Genomic DNA, 16,570 nt, shown 5'->3' with positions numbered 1-16,570 from the left:
CATGATGAGAAATGCTGGGCTGGATGAAGCACAAGCTGGAATCAAGATTGCTGGGAAAATATCAATAACCTCACATATGCAGATGACATCACCGTTATGGCAGAATGTGAAGAAGAACTACAGAGTCTCAATGAAAGTGAAAGAGGAGAGTGAAAAAGTTGGCTTAAAGCTCAATATTCATAAAACTAAGATCATGGCATATGGTCCCATCACTTCATGACAGCTAGACCGGAAAATAGTGGAAACAGTGGCTGACTTTTATTTTTCTGGGCTCCAAAATCACTACAGATGGTGATTGCAGCCCTGAAATTAAAGGACACTTGCTCCTTGGAAGGAAAGCTATGACCAACCTAGACAGCATATTAAAAAGTAGAGATGTTACTTTGCCAACAAAGTTCCCTCTAGTCAAGGCTATAGTTTTTCCAGCAGTCAAGTAAGAGTTGGACTATCGAGAAAACCGAGCTCTGAAGTATTCATGCTTTTGAAGTGTGGGGTCAGATAAGACTCTTGAGAGTCCCTTGGACTGCAAGGAAATTCAACCAGTTCATCCTAAAGGAGATCAGTCCTGAATATTCATCGGAAGGACTGATGTTGAAGCTGAAACTCCAATATTTTGGCCACTGATGCGAAGAGCTGACTCATTTGAAAAGACCCTGATGCTGGAAAAGATTGAAGGCAAGAGGAGAAGGGTATGGCAGAGGATGAGATGGTTGGATGGCATCACTGACTCCACGGACATGAGTTTGAGTGAACTCTGGGAGTTGGTGATGGACAGGGAGGCCTGGCATGCTGTGGTTCATGGGGTCACAAAGAGTCGGACACGACTGAATGACTGAAATGAAGTGAACTGAATGAAGATAATGGGACCTCCTTCAGAAGGTTCCATGCCAGCTCTGCAGTGCTTGGTGCCTGGACCCTGCAGCAGGCAACTACCGACCCACTCCTCCAGCAGAGACTCCCACAGTGCTCCCGTTAAGGATATATACATCATTTTTAGACATATGCTATGGCACATTTAGCAGACAACAATATGGTGTATATGTAACTTTAATATGCACTGGGAAACATTTGGGTGACTTTCTTTATTGTGATATTTGCTTCATTGTAGTAGTATGGCACAGAACATGAAAGTTCTCTGAGGTGTGCCTGCATTTGTATTATATATATATATATATATGTGTGTGTGTGTGTGTGTGTGTGTATGTATATATACATATATGTATTATAAATTTTTTTTCTCTGTTTCATTTCAAACAAAGTTTTAAGTTAGAATAATAGCTGAATCTGTTTTTCTGATGACCAAATTTAAAGGTCTATCTAACCAGAACAAAATCAGATCAGATCAGATCAGATCAGTCGCTCAGTCATGTCCAACTCTTTGCAACCCCATGAATCGCAGCATGCCAGGCCTCCCTGTCCATCACCAACTCCCGGAGTTCACCCAGACTCACATCCATCGAGTCAGTGATGCCATTCAGCCATCTCATCCTCTGTCGTCCCCTTCTCCTCCTGCCCCCAATCCCTCCCAGCATCAGAGTCTTTTCCAATGAGTCAACTCTTCGCATGAGGTGGCCAAAGTACTGGAGTTTCAGCTTTAGCATCATTCCTTCCAAAGAAATCCCAGGGCTGATCTCCTTCAGAATGGACTGGTTGGATCTCCTTGCAGTCCAAGGGACTCTCAAAAGTCTTCTCCAACACCACAGTTCAAAAGCATCAATTCCTCGGTGCTCAGCCTTCTTCACTGAGTCCAACTCTTACATCCATACATGACCACAGGAAAAACCACAGCCTTGACTACACAAACCTTTGCTGAAAAAGTAATGTCTCTGCTTTTGAATATGCTATCTAGGTTGGTCATAACTTTACTTCCAAGGAGAAAGCGTCTTTTAATTTGATGGCTGCAGTCACCATCTGTAGTGATTTTGGAGCCCAGAAAAATAAAGTCTGACACTGTTTCCACTGTTTCCCCATCTATTTCCCATGAAGTGGTGAGACCGGATGCCATGATCTTCGTTTTCTGAATGTTGAGCTTTAAGCCAACTTTTTCACTCTCCACTTTCACTTTCATCAAGAGGCTTTTGAGTTCCTCTTCACTTTCTGCCATAAGGGTGATGTCATCTGCATATCTGAGGTTATTGATATTTCTCCCGGCAATCTTGATTCCAGCTTGTGTTTCTTCCAATCCAGCGTTTCTCATGATGTACTCTGCATATAAGTTAAATAAACAGGGTGACAATATACAGCCTTGACAAACTCCTTTTCCTATTTGGAACCAGTCTGTTGTTCCATGTCCAGTTCTAACTGTTGGAGAAGCTCTATACAGTCAGCAAAACAAGACCAGGAGCTGACTGTGGCTCAGACCATGAACTCCTTATTGCCAAATTCAGACTTAAATTGAAGAAAGTAGGGAAAACCACTAGACCATTCAGGTATGACCTAAATCAAATCCCTTATGATTATACAGGGGAAGTGAGAAATAGATTTAAGGGCCTAGGTCTGATAGATAGAGTGCCTGATGAACTATGGAATGAGATTCATGACATTGTACAGGAGACAGGGATCAAGACCATTCCCATAGAAAAGAAATGCAAAAAAGCAAAATGACTGTCTGGGGAGGCCTTATAAATAGCTGTGAAAAGAAGATAAGTGAAAAGTAAAGGAGAAAAGGAAAGATATAAACATCTGAATGCAGAGTTCCAAAGAATAGCAAGAAGAGATAAGAAAGCCTTCTTCAGCAATCAATGCAAAGAAATAGAGGAAAACAACAGAATGGGAAAGACTAGGGATCTCTTCAAGAAAATCAGAGATACCAAAGGAACATTTCATGCAAAGATGAGCTCGATAAAGGACAGAAATGGTATGGACCTAACAGAAGCAGAAGATATTAAGAAGAGATGGCAAGAATACACAGAAGAACTGTACAAAAAAGATCTTCACGACCCAGATAATCACGATGGTGTGATCACTGACCTAGAGCCAGACATCCTGGAATGTGAAGTCAAGTGGGCCTTAGACAGCATCACTATGAACAAAGCTAGTGGAGGTGATGGAATTCCAGTTGAGCTATTCCGAATCCTGAAAGATGATGCTGTGAAAGTGTTGCACTCAATATGCCAGCAAATTTGGAAAACTCAGCAGTGGCCACAGGACTGGAAAAGGTCAGTTTTCATTCCAATCCCAAAGAAAGGCAATGCCAAAGAATGCTCAAACTACCAGACAATTGCACTCATCTCACACACTAGTGAAGTAATGCTCAAAATTCTCCAAGCCAGGCTTCAGCAATATGTGAACCGTGAACTTCCTGATGTTCAAGCTGGTTTTAGAAAAGGCAGAGGAACCAGAGATCAAATTGCCAACATCTGCTGGATCATGGAAAAAGCAAGAGAGTTCCAGAAAAACATCTATTTCTGCTTTATTGACTATGCCAAAACCTTTGATGGTGTGGATCACAATAAACTGTGGGAAATTCTGAAAGAGATGGGAATACCAGACCACCTGATCTGCCTCTTCAGAACAAAATCAAGGGGTGGTTTTAATTTCTGAAATATGCCTCATTATGAAGATGGTTATTAACTAGTCACAGTTGGCAGAGATATAAAATAGAGTGTATATTCGTGGAACCTGCTAGAACAATCTGTAGATTTCACTGGGGCTCCCAGAATCCTGCTATGAAAGGCCTAAAGCTTGGTTCTTCAAGAATATACAGTAACAAATCATGTGACTTCAATGGAAGAACACCTCATTGATATCACTTGGTCATCATTCGAACCAACCTTTTTAATTTTTGTAAATGTCTCTGGAAGTTTCTTCTGTTCTGTGCAAATGTTCTGTTCAAACTCTCCTAAAATATGACCCTAGCTTTAATTATGGTTTCAAAGTTTTATTGTTTTATTTCTCACTAAGCAAAATGTGTCAATAATTTGGATTCTGAAACCATAACTAAAATGTCATTCCAAGAGATATTTTTCCTTCCTCCCACGGGGGTACTGTGTCCATACCAAGAGTTGGCTTTGGACCATGGTCACACCGGCCATGAGCTGAAACTGCAGTCTTGGAACCAACATATTGTATTTTGTGCATTTGAACAGAACTCTTGGCTATAGTTCTCTGCTCAGCTAAGTTTTCAGACACTGTTAGAGGTACACTGTTTAAAATAGCATGGGTTAGGGCTGCAGCTTGTGAGAAAACTCTCAAGCTAAATTAATTATATTTCTGGAAAATATGGAACAAAAAAAAAAAACAAGATTCTGTGGGATCTTGAATTATTGCTTGGGAATTCTTACCCGATAGTAGTGCATCAAAGAAGAAAGTACTATCACTGATAACTAGTTCTTATTGAGGACCTTACTGAAGTCCAGCTGTGACCTAATACAAAATGTAGGGCTGCAAATACAATATCTAGAAGGTCTGACCTATACTTCAAGGATTTTACACCCAGTGAGGAAATGAATTACCTTATGTTTGAGCAAAATAGGAATGAAATGTATCTTTTTCCTATTATTCTAGTAGATTATCTGGAGCTAAGACAGTAACCTAGGTTAAAGTCATGCATTTTATAAGTCCTTGCTTTTGTGACTTTTACTGGGAACCTCAGGTGAAAAAAAAGGTTACACTCGAGAACTGTGAGAGGTCAAGGGTTTTATTCTACTTGAAAGTTAGCAAATCTGCCTGCCACCATTTCTTAGGTGCTGGCGGAAGACACTTGGCATCTGGTTAGAACCCAAACAGGAAAGCCAGAGGTTCTCATCTGTTTCTGTCGGCTTGCCAAGCCACTCAGATCCCAGGAGGTTATGCAGGCGGCCCATGATGGATGCTGGCACGCACAGCAGGTCGCACTGAGAAGAGAAGCACTGAGACTGAAGAGTCTGCTGCTTGCATCAAAAGAGAAGTCAGGGTGCCGTTCATCTCTCACCCTTCAGGACCTCTCACTGAAAACGCAGTCCAAAGAAAGCCCCAGGGGAGAGTGGGCCGAGCTGCATGTTCTTGGCGTCCTTGGTAAGAATGCACAGTGCCACCCACAGCAGATGGAGCCTCTTTCACAACAGTCACCAGGGAGACGTTACAGAAGAAAAATAAACAGCTAGGAGTAAACTGTCAGAAACACCAATATTTTAAAATATTGAAAGGGACCAGAAAGGAATAATAAAAGGACAGGAGAAAAGTCAGAAGAAAATAATATAATCACAGATAAGGATGGAAAGAGGGGTTCCCAGGTGGCGCTAGTGTTAAAGATCCTGCCTGCCATTGCAGGAGACGTAAGAGACGTGGGTTCCATCCCTGGGTCAGGAAGATCCCCTGGAGGAGGACATGGCAACCTACTCTAGTCTTACCTGGGAAATCTCATGGATGGAGGAACCTGATGGGCTACTGTCCACAGGGTTGCAGAGTCGAACACAACTGAAGCAGCTGAGCATGCACACACACCACTTTTTAAAGTTTATTAATTTTTTTACAATATAGTTTCTCTTTTATGTTTTATTTTTTTGGCCATGAGGCATGTGGAATCTTAGCCCCTGCATCCAGGGATTAAGCCCATACCCCCTGCTCTGGAAGGTGAACTCTTAACCACCAGAGACCATAGAGACCACCAGAGAAGTCCCTATCAGGTTTTTTCTTAAAGTGGCAAGTTCAATGTCTTTGTTTATTATTAAAAAATACATAAAGAGAGCTTTTCTGTCAATCTTTCTTTCAAGTGAAAATGGTGCTTCATGAAATAAAAGAGCTAGTTTGGCTTGCAATTCAGACAATTACACAAGCTAGGGAGCAATATCATACTTTGATGTGCAGCAGTAATGCTTTATAAATTATAAAAAATGCTTCATTTCATCACTCAGTAAATTACAACAGCATTACCAGAGAGTTAAGATTTAACAAAAGTCATAATTTTTATGTTTCACTTAGGAAAGTCTTGAGTAAATTTTCTTATTATGTTTTCCTTACATGTTCCTGACTGTGAAGAAATCCATGGCTACCTGTGGTTTAGGGTCACTCAGCTGATTGGCACCAAGAAGCCACAAGTTTTACCCAAGCTGCTTTACAAGGTGAACACATACACCAACGCTGTAAGAAAGACAAATAACTCCTCATTATTATCATGAAAATAATTTGCCTATTACAATGAAGGTGTCTAGGGGACCCCGAGAGCCTGAATACTATGTTTTCAGAACTACTACTTTAGAAGATGAAGACTGGGCCTCTTCCTTCCTTCAATTACTGATCTGTTTCTTTGTTTGCTTTTTATATTTAACTTCTCTGTTTTCATCCTCTCCCTCTGTGTGTGTTTCTGTGTGTTCACACACAGGCATATGGGAATTCTACCAGTAACAATTTGGAGTCTAATGAAAAATTGAAGAAATGCTTCATTTTCTCATTGCAGAATACTTCCAGAAATATCATCGTGTATTTTTCAATAACTTTTTCAAATTTATATTAGTAGAGTAATTAAAAAAAAATTCGTGTTAAGATTTCATATTTTAGAGGAGCTGTGTGTTCACAGCAAAACTGAGGTAAAGGTACAGAGATTCCCCCCACAAATGCATAGCACCGCCCCCCAAACCATTCTCAACTTCCTCCATCAAACACTACATCTGTTACAAGCAGTGAACTTACACTGACCTAGCATCACCAAAAGTCCACAGCTTGTATTAAGGGTTTTCTTTTCAGGTTCCAAGAAGCTGTAACTCTCTGTGTTCACCTGTCTGTCTAGTCTTAGAGGCAGCAGTTTATCCTGTGTCATCTCTTTTTTTCACAGTTTTATTTAATGTTAATTTTTCCATCTGTTCATCTTTTCATATGTTATTGAGAAAGAATAGTGAATTTCAATCTCTTTACATGTTAAACTGGAAAGCAGAAGTCTTTACCAGAGTATTTTTGAGTATATTTCTCCTCTGCTTTAAAAAAAAAAAATCTCCTAAAAATAGTCTGTAAGTTTGTGATTACACTGAAAACAGTCTCCAAGTCTATGTCTATAACCATCTTCCCTGTATTGAATAATCTACTTAAAAGTATTACAGAAATTTTACCCAGGTATATCATCAAGGGCTTCCTCAATGGCTCAGATGGTAAGGAATCCATCTGCCAATGCAGGAGAAACAGGTGTGATCCCTAGGTTGGGAGGACCCCCTGGAGAAGGAAATGGCAAACCACTCCAGTACCCTTGCCTTGAAAATCCCATGGACAGAGGAGCCTGGCAGGCTACAGTCCATGGCAGTAAAACAGAATTGGACACAGTAAGAACAATACCATCTATCATATATATGTCAGTATTTTAGAGAGGTGTAAAATAATCAACAAAGCCAGGATAAACCTCATAATTTGCTACTATGAGAACCTGACAACTAATTGTAACCTATTTTTAGTATAAACACATCCAATTGGCAAGTCATGCATTTTATCTATCAGTTGGATTTAAATATTACATTTTTGCATAGTTAGAAAATGACATAACATATATTAACACAACAAATGGAACTTACATCAAATTAGAGAGTAAAAAGATGAGTTGAGTCAAAAAGCAAACTTTACTAAATATTCCTGGGTTTCCTTGGAATCTGGCATGATCTAAATATTTATACAGTTAGAGATCATATTATCATAAAAATATAAAGTATAATTAGAAATTGTAATGTGTCAGGATTAGATTAATATATTTTATTATGACTTACTCATAGTAAATGTTATAATGGAAAACTTATTGCTAAATTCTATTGGTTATATAATGGTAAGTATAGATAGTTGTCTTTCTGCAAATGTAGCAGAATGGCATTTTGAAATTCTATTCAACTGATTTTTTTCCCTTTCTTGGTTCTGTTTTACTCTGAGTTACCTATATCATTAAAATAATACTGAGTTACTGACCTGTGAAGGGAAAAAACAACAGAATATGAACAAATAGTCAAATAATTGGCTTTGACTTCCAAAATAAGATTTAAAAATCGAAAGCTAGGTAAAGTCTTCCATGAACTCTTGATTCATATAAATGTGGATTTGCAGGAAAGAAATCTGATTTAAAGTTTCCAACAATGCTAAGAACAAATATTTACAACACAGAGAAAAGGTAAATAATGAACATCAGAGTAAGAACGGCAATATGCAGATACATTCCTTGTTTTCTGAAACAGATGAATAAAGGTCTCAGTGGATAGGCAGAGAGAGGAAAGTTAGAGAAGTTTCCATCTTCTGATGGAAGCTGAAAAGAAGTCCAACACACCCACCCATCTGTTCCGTCCAGTGAGATAGAGTTGGACCGCACATGAGTTTGACAGGAATCTGAGAGTAGTGAAGCCTCTCTATTCCCAAGGGTGGCCCATGGATATTCAGACCTTGAAGAGAGATTCCACGTGATGGTGCCAAGCCAAAAGAAGAGATACGCGCTGTGGGCTTGAAGGCAGCTTCAGAAAATTCTGACAACCTTGGTTTGGTGCAACCTTGGTAAGTAATAAAGTTCTCCATAAGGCGGGTGTGGCATGTGGTATTTTTGAAATACAACTGTAACAATTCCTTTTTTCCACACTCTGTCTTTACTAAGTGACTTTGACAGTCCTACCACCAAGAGGAGGGGTTTGTGTTTCTTCCTGAATCTGGTGGGCTTACAAACAGGAAAAGTGACATTGTGTGATTCCAGGGCTATGTAATAAAAGGCAAACAACTTCTGCCTGTTTCTCTTGCATTTTTTTTTTCTCCCCTGGAACCCAGCCATTCGTGCTATAAGGAAGCCCAAGCAGCCAAGAGAAGCTTCATGTAGGTGTTGGGCCAACAGGACCAGCTGAGGTTGCAACCAACAGCCAGCCTCATTGCTCAGACATGAGAATAAAGGAAAGAAGCCTTCAGATGACTTCAGTCTCCAGACGTCATGTGTTCCAGATGAAGCCCAAAATAGCTCAGAGAAGAAACGAGCTGTCCCCACTGGGCTTTTTCTGGATGCCTGCTCCTTAGAATCCAAGAATATGATAAAATGTTTCTTATGCCATAAATGTGGTTTGTTATGAAGACTAGATAGAATAGTGGGGAGGGGAAATGGAGGAGTAAGTCTATGTGGCTCATGTAGAAGAAGAAACTGCTCTTAAGAGAGATAAGTGTAGTATCTAAGTGTCAAGATCTCATGTCCAGAAGGCATGGCAGAGTTCATAGACATCAGGACCAGATTTCATGTTCAGTTCAATTCACTTCAGTTGCTCAGTCGTGTCCGACTCTGCGATCTCAAGAACTGTAGCACGCCAGGCCTCCCTGTCCATCACCAACTCCCAGAGTTCACCCAAACTCATATGCGTCGAGTCGGTGATGCCATCCAGCCATCTCATCCTCTGTCTTCCCCTTCTCCTCCTGCCCCCAATACCTCCCAGCATCAGAGTCTTTGCCAAAGAGTCAACTCTTCACATGAATTGGCTGAAGTATTGGAGTTTCAGCTTCAGCATCAGTCCTTCCAATGAAACCCAGGACTGATCTCCTTTAGAATGGACTGGTTGGATCTCCTTGCAGTCCAAGGGACGCTCAAGAGTCTTTTCCAACACTGCAGTTCAAGAGTATCAATTCTTCAGCACTCAGCTTTCTTCACAGTCCAACTCTCACATCCACACATGACCACTGGAAAAACCATAGCCTTGACTAGATGGATCTTTGTTGGCAAAGTAATGTCTCTGCCTTTCAATATGCTATCTAGGTTGGTCACAACTTTCCTTCCAAGGAGTAAGCGTCTTTTAATTTCATGGCTGCAATCACCATCTGCAGTGGTTTTGGAGCCCAGAAAAATAGTCTGACACTGTTTCCACTATTTCCCCATCTCTTCCTCATGAAGTGATGGGACCAGATGCCATGATCTTAGTTTTCTGGATGTTGAGCTTTAAGCCAACTTTTTCAATTTCCTCTTTCACTTTAATCAAGAGGCTTTTGAGTTCCTCTTCACTTTCTGCCATCAGGGTGGTATCATCTGCATATCTGAGGTTATTTCATGTTAGGTGACCCAATTAAATTGACTAAATTAAATTGCATCTTAATAAGTGGGCTTCTCTGGTGGCTGAGCGGTAATGAATCTGCCTGCAATGCAGGAGACATGGGTTCAACCCCTGGGTCAGGAAGATCCCCTGGAGAAGGAATGGCTACCCACTCCAGTACTCTTGCCTGGGATATCCCATGGATAGAGGAGCCTGGCAGGCTAGAGTCCATGGGTTCACAGAAGAGTCAGACTTGAGTTAGGGACTAAACAACAAGTGTTGCCAGAGACAAAAGATGATAATGGAACATACACTTCTTCCTTAGCTCTATGACACTAGCATGGTTTCCTAGGAATTTAGAGAGACCATGGAAGAATGAAAGGAAAAAACGAAATAGATGAATCATGAATCAGCCAAGCTTCATCCTAAAATACCCACCATTTATATCACATATTCAAGTAAGGATGATTTAGATTTCCTCTGTCACTTCTGGATTATTTTAAGTTTAGTGAAGGAGAAACCAAGTCCTTTTTTACCTATCTTAAACATTAACTTTATAAAAAATTCAAAGTGCTAGCTAAATGCTTTTTAGACATGCTTGTAGAAATAGACATTACTCTGAGCAGATAATATATGTCATATTATATATATATATATATATACACACACATATGATATCATATATGCCTTTACAAAGTTTTAAATTTTAACCAGAGACTAGCAAAAGTTGGCATCTTGAAACCAAATCATGTTTTCAGTGGATTTCATTTGAGCAGAAATTAACAGCTTTTTGATTCCACTTGTTAAAGTTTAGTTTGCATTAATTGTGGTAAAATAAATATAACACACAATTTATTTTCTTAACTAATTTTAGCTGTGCAGTTCATAGCTTCTGTTTCCACGTTCAACGATTCACTCTGTCTTTTAGATCTCTCTAGAGATCTAATATAAACTTTCAAAGTGGGATCTTAAGCAAAGAAGTCTAAGTATTGCTCATAAATGACAAGTTCTAAGTTTCTGCCAGTGATAATTGGTCCATCCCAATCTAATCAGACTCTTCTTATGAATATTCTTTGACATTTGTGGTAAATTTTGTAAGATAAATGGTCTTGATTGAGATGCATCTGTGGCCTCATTCCAGAACAGAGTTAACTGGCATGAATGGGTGATGAATCCACAGTCACATGTTCTGAGAAGCTCAGTATATCTTACACAATCAGATAAAAAAAAAATATACTAGCAGGGCACTTTCTTGACTAAAATTTATAAATTAATTTGCTATAATGAAAAATCTGGGATAAGGGGCTTCAGTTTCTATGGCATCAGTGTTTCTCAAACTGGGTTGGTGAGACCAGTGAAAGAAAACCAAATGAAAGATTTTAAGACCAGATGGTGCACAAAACCATCAGCTACACAGAGCTCTAAAGGAACCAGACCTTCGGAAAGAATATACACATTGCAAAGAGGTGGACTGTAGCATTTATCGCCTTGTAGACGATACTTTGGAAGTGGAGTTCAGTGGCTTCTCGTAAAAATAAAAGTAAGTACTCTATGTTAGCTATTCAAATTGTTAGTACACATTTTCCTTATTTTGTGATGAAGCAATTACTAACAATTCCTTGAGCTCAGTTCTCAGAGGAAAGAAGAGAGAGAAATAGCATTGCATGTTTTTATTTTCTTTCCAACTTTGAAAGGAGAATTTTGGTAAGTTAATTGCACTGATCATACTTTGGGTTCATTTTTAGTATGTCTAGAAAGAAAGAAATATGCACGGAGAATTCCTAATATTTTAGTAGTTTTTTGAGCCATGAATCCCCTTGGCAATCGAGTGAATCTCATAGACTTCCAACATTTTTTTACATATAAAATAACATACATAGGATGACAAAGGAACACAATTTATTGAAATGTAATTAGCATATTAAAATTAATGAATTCCATAATTTCAAAGTAGTGGTGTGTATACATGATGTTTTTTGATATATTCAAGTAACTTGAACAGAATATGAAAACTTCTGATTTCTATTGGTAACAAAGTTACTTAGAACTCTTTGCACTACTGTGGTTTAATACCAGCATGGAATGCCAAAGGAAATGTTAAATTTTAAAGGACAGTAAAAATACTTTTTAAAATTTCATTCAGGTTCATGAATCCCCAAAAGACTAGCCAAAAATCCCTTAAGGTTCAGTGGATCCCAGTTTAAGAACACCTGAGTTAAGATTAGGCTAGAGCTTCACTCTACCATGGAAGAAGTAGTTTTAAGCTTCTTATTAACATCAAGAAAAGTTGTTTATCATAAAAATTCCAGCTAAAGTTCAAAAACAAAACAAAACAAAAGTCCTATCAGTATTCACCAGTAGTAAGCCAGCAACCATAGCCTGGGTTAGTCTCAAGAGATGAAAGGTTGTATGCATGAGACTTCAAAAAGGATTTTGGAAAATCTGTTGTATTAAGCTTTTAGGATGTTTCCATTTTTGATTAGGTTTAAAATCAAGTGAAGAAAATGGGTAACCATATTAGATAAGCAAGATACAATCTGTGCTCAATCATATATTCTTTTTCTACTGGTTCTTGAAGTGGAATTTCTTCTCTGGTTAATTTTCTGTGGAAGTTTAACTATGCCAATTACATAGGAAAGGGCAAATTACTTAAATATTCAGCTCCTCAGTTTTCTCTTGTGTAAAATAAGTGGGTTAAGCTAAATGATCTTTTTAGGTGGACTTTAGTGGAAAGAAAATCAGTTTTGAGTTTAAACATTAATTAATATGCCTACTGTAATGTTACTAAATAAAATGTGATTTTAAAAAGTTGAGACCTGGTTCATTATAAAGTTGTTATGAGGATCAAATAAGATAACATAATATTTCTCTAAGGCATACCTTAGGCACTAAATAAGGGGCTTCCCAGGTGGCACAGTGGTAAAGAATATGTCTGCCAATGCAGGAGATGCAAGAGATGCTGGTTTGATTCCTGGGGTCAGGAAGATCCACTGGAGAAGGAAATGGCAACCCACTCCAGTATTCTTGCCCGGGATGTTCAATGGACCGAGGAGCCTGGTGGGCTATAGTCCACAGGGTCACAGTCAGACAAGACTGAATGACTTTCCCTCATTTAGGCTTCTCAGTTGGATGGTAAGCATCTGAGGTGGACACAACTGAGCGACTTCACTTTCACTTTTCACTTTCATGCACTGGAGAAGGAAATGGCAACCCACTCCAGTGTTCTTGGCTGGAGAATCCCAGGGACGGGGGAGCCTGGTGGGCTGCTGTCCATGTGGTCGCACAGAGTCGGACATGACTGAAACGACTTAGTAGCAGTAGCAGCAGCAGCAAGCATCTGAAACCCACAAATAGATGGGGCCCGTTAAATCAGATTGTCTTCATTGACCACTATATCCAATCTAAAAAGAAATTCACTTATTGGAACCCAACGTTAATCATGTCATACTATGCTGAAAAGACTTTTCTCCCTTAGAAACAAAAATGTCAATGTCATGCTATCATTGTGATTTCTGAATTGTGTTGGTAAACATCCAGTAACCAGGCTACTAGATACCAATCATTAGATTAAGAATATGGAATGCTCATTAAGAAGCCACTTCTATCAGAGATGGCTATTGACTGCTTCTTGAAGTATCCTCTGTGTTTCTACAGTATTGACACAGAACCAATATAGTATAACCTGGTAATTACAAGGCATGCTGCAAACACATAATTAGCTAAATAATCCAGTAGCCAAATGTAATCCACTCAAGAACTTGCCTCCTTAAAGCCTTTGAACACAAGCATGGAACGTTATCATCTCTCATTTTCCAGATTCATAACAAATAAATAAATGTACCTCATTATTTGAATATTAATGACATTTCTCAATTTGCTCTTTTTCAAAATTGTACATCTTTTCTTCCAACTAGAGTATACTATTTTTACTGTACAAATTAACTCTGTACATATTAGATAGTAGCTCTGTGTGTGTGTGTGTGTGTGTGTGTGCACCCAGTTGTGTCTGACTGTTTTATGACCCCATGAATTGTTGCCCACCAGGCTTCTCTGTCCATGAATTTTCTAGACAAGAATACTGGAGTGGGTTGTCTTTTCTTCTCCAGGGGATCTTTCTGACCCAGGGATCGAACCTGCATCTCTTACATTGGCAGGCAGATTCTTTACCACTGCACACCATGCAAGCTCTCTCGCAACCCAGATACTTATTTTATTACACTGCTCTAATGTATTCTTGAGTCTATGTTAGCAGGCTTAATTTTCATATGTTCTAGTTAATTTCCTACACAGTGCAAGTCAGGAAACAAAGCACTTGATTCATCAGAGGCAGAAAGAGAGATGAGATATATCATGGTGAAACTAATATCTGTTCCTCAATAATTGTAGCCTGAAGCTTTGGCTTTATTATCGGCCAGATATTAGCATCATTTCCACAAGGTACAGAAGATTTGCTTGGCTTAATTCTTCCTGTGATTCAATAAATATTTGCAGAAGATCTCAAAAGTCTGACACTATTTCAATTGCTGGCCATATAAATAAATATTCTATTTGTCATATTTTAAAGAGGGAAAAATGGAAAAGTGATTTTAACGTGGACACATTTCTTTTTAGTGGAACATTATTGCATTAGCAGAGAATCAGCCTTAAGAAGGGCATTTAGAAATGATGCAATTGTTTTCCTACATTTGACACGCTTTATAGATTTTTTACTCTATACCTTTGCATTTATAATGAGGGGAAAAGTAAAAAATGTGGCTTTCGTACATCTGGGGAAGAACTTTCAGTGGTAGGAAAACCACTGATGAAGGGAAGAAGTGAAGAGCCAGTCCTTAGCTTCATATGGGTGTGGAGCAGAGCAGACCCCTGTAGGAATGATGGGAATAAAGTCAGTCGTAGGCTTCATAGGTGACACCTGACTTTTCTGATCATTCTTGGTACCAGAGGCTTAGACTACTTTGTCAATCATGCTTTAATAATACTGGAAAGAGTTCTTAATCCAGGGCTATGGTCTTAGCAACAAAAGCTTTCCTTGGGAATGATTAAAGCAAGATACTAGAACCACATGCAGTATATTAAATGATTAACTGAATCTGAATATGGGTACCCATCAAAACATGGGTAATGTGAAAGTAATTCTGATTAATCTTTGGTCTTTCTCACTTGGAATTTTGTGATCCCTTGTGTGTCACAACCACCCAGGATCCAATTCTTTCCTCACCACACCCCACTTTGTTTTATTTGTCATACTCTCTGGTGTGTGTACACTGCCCGTGTCCCAAACTGTCCACTTTTTAAAGACTGATATCAATGCAAACTGCAAAGGACTTTTGATTTAGTTAAAATCCTAGTTAAAAGGATTTTTTAACTAGTTGCTAATGTTCAAAGTTCAATCAAAGATAGGCCTATTTTTCAGTTTTTTTTTTTTTTTTTTTACATGAGGCTAGCTAATCCTGTTACTAGCTACTGCAGTGATCTGTGTAATTCAATAACATACGGGCATGTATTCTTCTTCAATGGACTGGCTTCCGATGAATTCATGGTACAATTGCCTGTTTAACTGAGAAATGTGCTATCGTCATCACTCCCCAAGTTTGTTTCCTCAATTGAGATTTGAGTTGTGTTGGGGTGGTAAGAGAGAGTTTATAGTTCACTTGAGTTTGGGAGCTGAAGAAAATTAGTGCTCAGTTTTCATCCTGATCAAGTCACCACATAGTATTTTTGACTCTATGATACTTTCTGGATTCCAGAAGCAAATATTAATATCTCTACTGGCTAGGAGTTTTCTGTTTAACTGTTTCACTCTCACTTATCTCCAGTTTTTAGTACTAAACACTCATCATTTTGTCTAAATAAAACAGTAATGAATGCATTTATCAGTTATTTAAAAATAAATACATTAATTAAAACACTATCTCAAGATAAAGCATGAAACCCTATTACTATGCAAATAAATATGCTATTCCGCCTTTTATTAAAAAAAACCTTTTTTGCTACATAATTACAAGGATCTATGGATAGACAAATAAACAGATGGGCATAGTAAACATCTCATTTTATCTTCCTCTTAAACCTAGATAATTATTTTGATTTGCTAAAAAAAATGTAAAAAATTCTAACAGGTATACATGAATAAGGCTGAATCGTTTTCAATAAAATAGTATTTTTCTGATTCAGAAATTGAACAACAGATTCTACAAAGGCTTACTGACAAATTATATTGTCACTTTAATTCAATTTCCATTAAGTACCATGGTGCTAAGCCTTGTGTGATGCCAATTACTCATTATCATAGGAAGACTTGCTATTTTATATTATATGACATATAGGATTTGCTCAAAATGGAGTAATAGACACTATTTGTGAGATAATTTGTAATACATTATTCACCAGGATTAGAAGATAAACATTTTTTGGATATGCTAAATCTTTATTGCTATAAATATAAACTTTAGGCTAATAGCAAATTTTTCAATAAAAATCTTCAAAATTTTATGCTCAAATAATAACTGAAAGAGATTAACTTGCTTCCTGCTTTTGTAGAATTCATTCAGGGCATATTTCAGGATGCTAACTTCCTCTAAGAATTGCATTTTGTGTTACTATTCCCTTCAGAGAGTTCACTAACTTTAGATAAATGCTAT

This window comes from Bos taurus, chromosome 12 (assembly GCF_002263795.3).
Source record: "Bos taurus isolate L1 Dominette 01449 registration number 42190680 breed Hereford chromosome 12, ARS-UCD2.0, whole genome shotgun sequence".
In the NCBI taxonomy this organism is placed as follows: domain Eukaryota; kingdom Metazoa; phylum Chordata; class Mammalia; order Artiodactyla; family Bovidae; genus Bos; species Bos taurus.
The sequence above is the reverse complement of the archived record's forward strand: the minus strand, read 5'-3'. Positions refer to the sequence as shown.